Genomic DNA, 9,709 nt, shown 5'->3' with positions numbered 1-9,709 from the left:
TTGATTCTTCTTATACACAAGCATGGAATGTTTCTCCATCTGTTTGTGTTCTCTCTTATTTCCTTGAGCAGTGGTTTGTAGTTCTCCTTGAAGAGGTCCTTCATGTCCCTTGTAAGTTGTATTCCTAGGTATTTTATTGTCTTTGTAGCAATTGTGAATAGGAATTCATTCATAATTTGGCTCTCTGCTTGTCTATTGCTGGTATATAGAAATTCTTGTAATTTTTGCATTGATTTTATATTCTGAGATTTTGCTGAAGTTGCTTATCAGCTTAAGGAGTTTTGGAGCTGAGATGATGAGACTTTCTAAATATAGAATCATGTAATCTGCCACGGAAATCATTTGGCTTCATCTCTTTTTATTTGAATATGCTTTGTTTTTTTCTCTTGCCTGATTGTCCTGGCCAAAACTTCCAATACTATGTTGAACAGGAGTGGTGAGAGAAGGCGTCCTTTTCTTGTGCTGGTTTTCAAAGGGAATACTTCCAGTTTTTGCCCATTCAGTATTATATTGGCTGTGAGTTTGTCATAAATAATTCTTATTACTTTGAGATACGTTTCATCAATACCTAGTTTGTTGTGAGTTTTTAGTATGAAAGGATGTTAAATTTTGTCCAATGCCTTTTCTGCATCTATTGAGATAATCACGTGTTTTTTGTAATTGGGTCTGTTTATGTGATGGATTACATCTATTGATTTGCATATGTTAAAGCAATCTTGCATCCTAGGGATGAAGCAGACTTGATCATGGTAAATAAGCTTTTTGATGTACTGCTGGATTCAGTTTGCCAGTATTATAGTGAGGATTTTCCCATTGATGTTCATCAGGGATTATTGGCCTGAAATTTTCTATTTTTGTTGTGTCTCTGCCAGGTTTTAGTATCAGGATGATGCTGGTCGCATAAAATGAGTTAGAGAGGAGTCCCTCTTTTTCTATTGTTTGGAATAGTTTCAGAAAAAATGGTACCAGCTTCTCTTTGTACCTCTGGTAGAATTCGGCTGTGACTCTATCTGGTCCTGGGCTGTTTTTGGTTGGTAGGTTATTAATTACTGCCTCAATTTCAGAACACATTATTGGTCTATTCAGGAATTCAACTTCTTCCTGGTTTAGTCTTCAGAGAGTGTATGTGTCCAGAAATTTATTCATTTCTTCTAGATTTTCTAGCTTCTTTGCACAGAGGTGTTTATAGTATTCTCTGATGGTAGTTTGTATTTTTGTATGATCAGTGGTGATATCTCCTAATCATTTTTTATTGTGTATATTTGATTCTTCTCTCTTTTCTTCTTTATTAGTCTGGCTAGCAGTCTATTTTGCTAATTTTTCAAAAAACCAGCTCCTGGATTCACTGATTTTTTTGAAGGGTTTTTTGTGCCTCTATCCTTCCGTTTTGCTCTGATCTTAGTTATTTCTCGTCTTCTGCTAGCTTTTGAATTTGTTTGCTCTTGCTTCTCTAGTTCTTTTAATTATTATCTTAGGGTGTCGATTTTTATGTCTTTCCAACTTTTTCTTGTGGGCATGTAGTGCTATAAATTTCCCTCTAAGCACTGCTTTAGCTGTTGCTGTTTGTACAGTGGCCAGTACCAGTTGTTTCTTTCCACATTTAGTGCTTCCATCAGGAGGTCTTGTAAGGCAGGCCTGCTGGTGACAAAATCCCTCAGTATTTGCTTGTCTGTAAAGGATTTTATTTCTCCTTCACTTGTGAAGCTTGGTTTGGGTGGATATGAAATTCTGGGTTGAAAATTCTTTTGTTTAAGAATGTTGAATATTGGCCCCCACTCTCTTCTGGCTTGTAAGGTTTCTGCAGAGAGATTCAATGTTAGTCCAATGGGCTTCCCTTTGGAGATAACCTGACCTTTCTCTGGCTGCCTTTAACAATTTTTCCTCGTTTCTACCTTGGAGAATCAGATGATTATGTGACTTGGGGTTGATCTTCTCATGGAGTATCTTAGTGTTGTTCTCTGTATTTCCTGAATTTGAATGTTGGCCTGTCTTGCTAGGTTGGGGAAGTTCTGCTGGATGACAACCTGAGGTATGTTTTCCAACTTGGTTCCATTCTCCCTGTCACTTTCAGGTACACCAGTCAAACGTAGATTTGGTCTTTTCACATAGTCCCATACTTCCTGGAGGCTTTGTTTGTTCCTTTTCATTCTTTTTTCTCTAATCTCATCAGCATGCCTTGTTTCAGCAAGATGGACTTCAATCTCTGATATCCTTTCTTACACTTGATCAACTCAGCTACTGATACTTGTGTATGCTTCATGAAGTTCTTGCGCTGTGTTTCTCAGCTCCATCAGGTCATTTATGTTCTTCTCTGAACTGGTTATTCTAGTTAGCAGTTCCTGTAACCTTTTATCAAGGTTCTTAGCTTCCTTGCATTGGGTTAGAACATGCTCCTTTAGCTCAGAGGAGTTTGTTATTACCCACCTTCTGAAGCTAACGTCTGTCAATTCATCAATCTAATTCTCCATTGAGTTTTGTGCCCTTGCTGGAAAGGAGTTGCCATCATTTGGAAAAGAATAGGCATTCTGGCTTTTGGAATTTTCAGAGTTTTGTACTGGTCTTTCCTCATCTTCCTGGATTTATCTACCTCTGATCTTTGAGGCTGATGATCTCTGGATGGGGTTTTTGTGTGGGGATCTTTTGTGTTGATGTGGTGATCTTTTGTGTTGATGTGGTGGTTGTTGTTGCTTTCTGTTTGTTAGTTAATTTTTTTCTCACAGTCAGGCCCCTCTGCTGCAGTTCTGCTCTAGACCCTCTTCACTTGGGTATCAGCAGTAGAGGCTGTGGAACAGCAAAGATTGTTGCCTGCTTCTTTCTCTGGAAGCTTCATTTCAGAGGAGCATCTGCCAGATGCCAGCTGGGGCTTTCCTGTATAAGGTGTCTGTCAACCCCTGTGACGAGGTCTCTCCCAGTCAGGAGGCACGGGGATCAGGGACCCACTTGAGAAGGCAGTCTGTCCCTTGGCAGAGCTGGTGCACTATGCTGGGAGAATCTTCCTTGTTAGGGTCAGCTACTCTCTTCAGAGCCAGCAGACAGGAAAGATTAAGTCAGCTGAAGCAGTGCCCATAGCTGCCCCTCTCTCCAAGTGCTCTGTCCCAGGGAGATGAGAGTATTATCTGTAAGCCCCTGACTGGGGCTGCTGCATTTCCTGTAGAGACGCCCTGCCCGGTGACAGGAATCTAGAGAAGGAGTCTGACCACAGTCACTTCGCTGCACTGTGGTGAATTCCACCCAGTCCAAACCTCCCAGTCTCAGCACTGTCAGGAGAAAACGGCATACTAAAGCCTCATCAAGCTTGATTGGGTCAACTCCAGACTGCTGTGCTGGCAGTGAGAATTTCAAGCCAGTGGTTCTTAGTTTGCTGGGCTTGGTGGGAGTAGGACCTGCTGAGTGACACCACTTGGTTCCCTGATTTCAGGCCCCTTTCCAGGTAAGTGGACAGTTCTCTTGTCTCACTGAGGTTCCAGGTGCCACTGGGGTATGAAAAAAAAAAAAAAACTCCTGCAGCTAGCTTGGTGCCTGCCCAAACAGGTACCAAGTTTTGTGCCTGAAACTCAGGACTGTGGTGGTGCGGGCTCACAAGGAAATTTTGGATCTGCAGATTGCAAAAATCTGTAGGCAAACCATAGCACCTGGAGCAGGTAGCACTGTCCCTCATGGCTTCCCTTGGCTCAGGGAGGAAGGCCCCTGGCTCCTTGCACTTCCCTGGTGCAGCAATGCCTGCCCTGCTTCTGCTAGCTCTCTGTGGGTTGCACCCACTGCCTAACCAGTTCCAGTGAGATGAACTGGGTACCTCAGTTGGAAATGCAGAAATCACCCACCTTCTTCATTGGTCTCTCTGGGAGCTGCAGACAGGAGCTGTTCCTATTTGGCCATCTTGGCCCTTACCCAAATGGGGAATTTTTTAAACTACTGATGCCAAGTCCTCACTCCAGACTGATTAAATCAGTAGGTCTGTCCTGTGCATGCTGATGTATTTGGCTGAGGTCATGATGTCTGCATCTTATTTCCCAAAGCATTGTGTGTGTATTTATATTTCTACGTCTATCTATCTAAATGTTGCTAATGTATATAAATATGTGTATTGTACTGTTATTCTACCTTTTCTATATATTTGACATTTTTCAAAATAAAGATTGAGAAAAAATGATGAGTATCTCCAGGATTGGCTGGGTCATCTGTTGTTACAAAGTCTCTGTGTGATGCTTCTGACCAGAGCTGGCAAGAATGAGGGCACTTATGTTTGACACACTGCTTTACTCTGGCTCTCCTAGGAGACTGTCCTATTCTGAGGACAGGGGCCTCATGTGCTTTGGAACTTTGCATTCCCCTGTCCCCCAGCCTGATAATGTGTCTGCCATATGGTGGGCACTGGATACATATTTGTAGAGCATAGCCAAAAGGAAGTTATATCCATGCAGATGGGTAAATATGTGTTTGTTTTTCTTTCAATTAATCAATCAGTCTTTTGTCACTTATGGAGTGCCTATTGTTTCATGCATGTTTAGGCATAATGGATCATCTAATGATCTACAGGGTTTCTCACTCTTGGCAGTATGGAGATTTTGGCCCAGATAATCCTTGTTGTAGGGGCTGTTCTGTGTGTTGTCAGATGCTTAGCAGCATCCCTGATCTTTACCCACTAGATGTTAGTATCGCCATACCTCCAACCTCACAAGTTGTGTTAACCAAAACTTTCTCCAGACGTTACAAAATGTCCTCTGGGAGCAATATCTTAACCTCCAGTTAAAAAGCACTGATCTGTAAGACAGTCTGCCTTTGAAAAATCTGACCAGTAATGAAGGAAACGGATACACACACGTGTGTGTGCACTGAAAGATGAGATGTGTGAAGGACTGTGATGTGTCAGAACGTTATGAAGCATAAGAAGAGAAAACGTTAATTCCAATTGGGGGCATTCGGGAAGACATTATTGTAAGCTACGAGCTTGGGTTTTAGTAGCCTTGTGGATGGGAAGCTCCTTCAGTGTAATTTCCTCTCCTAAGCTGCTACCAGCTGACGTCTATATAGTCTGTGGTCACCCATGTTGTCTTCTGATCCTTGCTTCTTAGACAAAGAAACTGAATCCAAGCGACTTTGGATTCCTTGTGGTAAGAGATGGTTTGCAGCATAGGCCTTGGAACCGACAGCCTGGCTTTGAATCCTAGTTCTACCAATTTCCTTCCCTAAGCTTCTCCCAGCTTCCATCTGCACAGGCTGTGGTCACTCGTGTTGTCTTATACAATCCTGCAAGGTAGACAGACGGATATTATTAACTTTATTTGATAGACAAAGAAACCAAATCCAAGCAAGTATGGATTACTTGAGGTAAGAGGCGGTTCACAATGCAGAACTTGGAAGCAGACCGCCTGGCTTTGACTCCTGGCTCCACCTATTTCCGGTCGTGAGCTTAGGGCTTGTGATTTAACCTCTTAACACCTCTGTGTCCACATACGGAAAATGAAGCTAATAATGGCTCCCATCATCTCATAGAGTTTTAGTGAGAAATTTACATGTGTCAAATGTTTAGAACAGCACCTGGCCTGTTTAAATGTATACATTAAAAACCTGTGCAAGTGTTTGCTGCTATCACTGCTCTTACCAGGCCATGCAGCAACTTGATGGCTGAGGTGGAGTGATGAATTGGACCTGCAGACTCCTGGCTCAGTGTTTTCTCCACTGCAGTCTGTTTGCTGTTTGAGCAAGAAGAAATCAGTGATGACTCAACTGGCACTGCTGGGAAAAGCAGACCCCATGAATACCATTCTCTGTTTAAACTCCACCACCCAATAGAAAGTCACATATGTAGATTTTCTAGTAGCCACATACAAGAGAAAAAGAAAAAGAAATGGGTGAAATTAATTTTAGTAATACATTTTATTTTGGCCCAATATATAAAAATATTAGCATTTCAATATGTAATTAATAAAAATTATTAATGGATATTTACATTGTTTTTTCCATGCTAAGTCTTGGAATCCAGAGTGTACACATACAGCATATCTCAAATGAGCCATTTTCTTTTCTTTTTTTTTTTCACTCTACAGAATTTATTGGGTTTATAACTGGATGGAGTCACACATGGACAAAATGAAGCACACACTATCCCAAAGCAGAGTAGGAAATGAGGGCTGGGGATCCATTACTGGTCTTTGGGGGAGCTCCGAGTGAGGGGCAGCCAACCCTTCCAATCCAGAGGTGTGGCCACAGGGGTGGGAAGGAAAAGGAACCCACCTGGCTTTGGTCACAGAACTCAGAGCCTGGCTAGGCCATGACAGACAGGTGGCTGGGAGGGCAGGAGCCTCAGAACCACTTTGCCCAGGGAGTCCAGGGAGCCCAGGAAGCCCAGGGACTGCTCCACCAGTCCCACTTGCAATGTGCTTGGCCCAGACCTAGACTCAGGGCCTGGTGCAAAGGGAAGGCAGCAAAGCAGGAGGGAGGAGACACTGATGTGTGGTGGTGGGGAGGGAGCGGCACCTGGACCTGTGGAAGAGCGTGGGTGGGGAGGTGTCCTAGCTGCCTAGTGGCACCTAGCAGCGAGTTTCATAAATGCCACTGCAGCCAATGTAGTGCGCCCATTTGATGACATCATGGTCACTGTAGTTCAGCTTCAGTTAAAACACCTTCAAGTAGCACATGTTGAGGCCAGAGGACGCAAATGGCACCTCAAAGTTCATGGAAATGGGGGTTGAGCCCATTTCTTCTTGTCATTGGTGGGCAGAAGAAGCTCAATCTCTGCGCTGATCTGTGATTCCTTCATACCTGCCATGCGCTTGACCTTCCATACGATGGCATTCTTGCTGGCCTTGTACTTGGCCTTCCCCTTCATGCAGATCACCTGCATCCCACTTGTGTTCAGGGGGATTGGGATCCTCACCTCAGTCTTCTGAGCCAGCAGTGCAGGTTTACGGTTGAACTTGATGACCACCTTGACCTCCAGTTTGGTGCATCCCACTTCTCACACTAGAGGGAGGGATGACCCGGAAGGGAAGGATGATGTCCTTGGTTGTGTGATACCTCATATGCTCCAACGCTCCATCTGGCAGGATAAAGCTGATGCTGCGTTCAGTCAAACTTGCTGAGTTGCACACACTGGTGGAAGGTGCAGTCATCAATGGCAATTGATTGCTTCCCGCTCTTGCTTGTTTCATCAGCTGTGCCTTTGCCCTGTTTTTCAGTGACGATGTTGTCATTCATCCCAAACTTGCATTCAGGTATCCCACTCAGGTTGCTCTTCATCACCATCCGGCCCGACACATGGGCACTCAGCTCCTGCCCTTGTGGGGACATGAGCAGGTTCACACTCTCCAGCACATCCAGGAAGAGCTCATTCCGGAGATACTTGATACCCTCTCGCCACCAGCCGATCTGCCCAGTCACCTGGTTGGTGATCTGTGACTGCTCTTCTTTTGTCTGATGCTGACTCTTGATGCCCTGCTGGGTGATGAAGGTTTTCAGCACACCTGTCTCAGAATTCTGCGGGTAGCCAAAGTCTAGAATCTCATCCAGCAGCTCATATATGAGCACAAAATTTTTCTTGATGTTTTCCTGGCTGATCTTGCTAAAGCAGGCAGCCATCATGTCACAGATCTTATTCAAAGACCATGGCAGCGTTGACATTCTGCTTGGTGACGGCTGCCAGCCAGATGTTGGATTGCTTGACGTGGAAGAAGCTGGTGTGAGCAATGTTGGTGACGGGGCTGTGCACCTGCTGCCAGGCAGGGATCACATTGCTCCAAAAGGCGTCCACTCCATTCCTCTGGATGTCATCTTGGTAGACTGGGGAGATGAGCACTTCCCCCTTGTGACTGTAGATGAATAGCCTCCAATCGTGGAGGCAGATCAGTTTCCGTGGCCCATGCTCTGAGAACAGACCTGATGTCTGTGGCCCTCTGCTCTGCCGGCCTGGCCAACTCTCTGGATTTTAAGATGTCCACCCATCCCCTGCTCTTCTGCCTGCTGCCTCGGCTCTCAACGAGCCATTTTCAAGTGCTCAGTAGGCACATGTGGCTTGTGGCTGCCATATTGGACAGCGCAGATTTTCTAAACACTGCAAAGGGCTTTCATGGTGGCGGGACACTCATATTATTTCTGACTTACACCTAGGGGATTACAAATCAGAGCAAATAGTAGAAGTCTTCTTGAGTTTTATTCAGGACCCTGGATCCTCCTCTTCTTCTTCCTCCTCGATCCTCCTCCTCTCCCCCTCCTTCTTCTTCCTTTGGGTGAGAAAGCCAGCTATTTCTTAGGGGGCTCAGGAGCTCTTGGTGGGGTGGATCTGCTTCCTCTTCACCATCACAGGCTTCTGGCTGTGCAGGATGGCGCTGGCCCTGCTGATGGGCAGCCATGCACTGGTCGGGGGGCGGGTACTTGTTCTTGCGGGTCTTGCATCTGATGCTGCTGAGCTTAGCGCAAGCATTCTTGCTGATGGTGGTCCACACGTAGGAGGTAGCGGGTGTCCACTGGCCCGATCTCCACTTCGTGACCACCAGGACATCTTTGCCATTGGCTGCCGGCTCCACGACCACAGTCTTGCGGCGAATCAGCCCATTGTAGCAGAAGGAGTTTTGGGCCTTCCAGTTACTGGGCTCGTTGCTGTAGGTCTGCTTATTCCTCTTGATCAGGAAACCGGAGCAGTTCCGCATGACCATCCATTGCAGATGTGCAGAAGTGGAGGTGGCTCCTCTCGCAGAGGTGGCCAGAGGTGGAATGAGCTGGATCCTCTTCCTGCTTGTTCCTATCCCAACTTCATCAAAACGAAGTGACTATATTTTTAAAATGGTAGGAGTTCATTCATCAGGCTTTCCAAACTTGATTTAACTTGAGCCCAGATTTCAGTCAATCATGACACAACAACTCCAGATGCCACCCTGCAAGACGTTCAGAGGCTCATACCTAATCTCTATAGCCTGGGGCTCCTGCTTACCCTGCAAGATGAAGCCGTGAGTGCCTATTCTGCCATCAGGCCATCTTGCCACCTCTTTCCAGGGCAAGCCTGGAGCCACCTGTCCTGACTCTGCTGGTGGTGACCTCAGATTGCCTCCTAGGACCTCCTGAGGTAGCCAGCATCATCTGCTCCTCTACCACCCCAGGACTGGGGAAAGGCTGGAGGGTGAGAACAATTAGCGACCTGTCTGAGGCCAGGCAGCAACTTGTCACCACTGATGGAACACAAGCTGGCAGGCCCTGGGTGGTCTCTTTAAAATGCTCTGCAGTGCAAACATTGCACACTCCTGGCATTTTTATAAGGGCAGTGCCCAGGACAATAGGAAAGAAATTCTTACTGTGCTTGTTGTGAGTGACATGCTGTTCTTAATGCTTTACTTAACTGACAAAATCCTCACAGCAGCCCACTGAGGCTGCTGGCCTTTTTAATCCCACTTTCCAGATGAGGAAACAGTCTAGAGAAGTACATGGCTTGTGTAAGGTCACTAGATGTAAGAGGCAAAGAGGAATCAAACCCAGACAGAACCTGAGGGCCTCGTTGTGCCACAGTGAGCCCTTCAGACTTGGGTTGGGCCTCCAGCCTTTTCTTTTCAGTGAGAAATGTAGGTTCCAAGAGGAGAAGGTTTCTGTGCTTTTGTTCCCTGCTCTGTCCTCACTACCTAGAGCCTATTGGTTGACTGGCTGCTACCTCCTTGCTGCTGGTGGTGTCCGATCTTAGCTCTAGACCACGACTCAGGCCAATGGTTGTTCCACTGGGCACTTG

The 9,709-nt window shown here is 45.7% G+C and overlaps 2 pseudogenes across 1 annotated transcript; both read right to left on the bottom strand.

Annotated features, from left to right (window-relative positions):
• Window positions 1-6,530: 6,530 nt before the first annotated feature.
• LOC100394684 (AP-2 complex subunit mu pseudogene) lies at window positions 6,531-7,620 on the bottom strand (annotated as a pseudogene).
• Window positions 7,621-7,751: 131 nt separating this feature from the next.
• On the bottom strand, window positions 7,752-8,786 carry LOC100394324 (large ribosomal subunit protein eL28 pseudogene; annotated as a pseudogene). The gene has a single exon (XR_013528411.1). The product of XR_013528411.1 is annotated as a large ribosomal subunit protein eL28 pseudogene (transcript).
• Between the last annotated feature and the right edge of the window lie 923 nt (window positions 8,787-9,709).

Source organism: Callithrix jacchus, chromosome 17 (assembly GCF_049354715.1).
Source record: "Callithrix jacchus isolate 240 chromosome 17, calJac240_pri, whole genome shotgun sequence".
Lineage (NCBI taxonomy): Eukaryota > Metazoa > Chordata > Mammalia > Primates > Cebidae > Callithrix > Callithrix jacchus.
The sequence above is the reverse complement of the archived record's forward strand: the minus strand, read 5'-3'. Positions and strand labels throughout refer to the sequence as shown.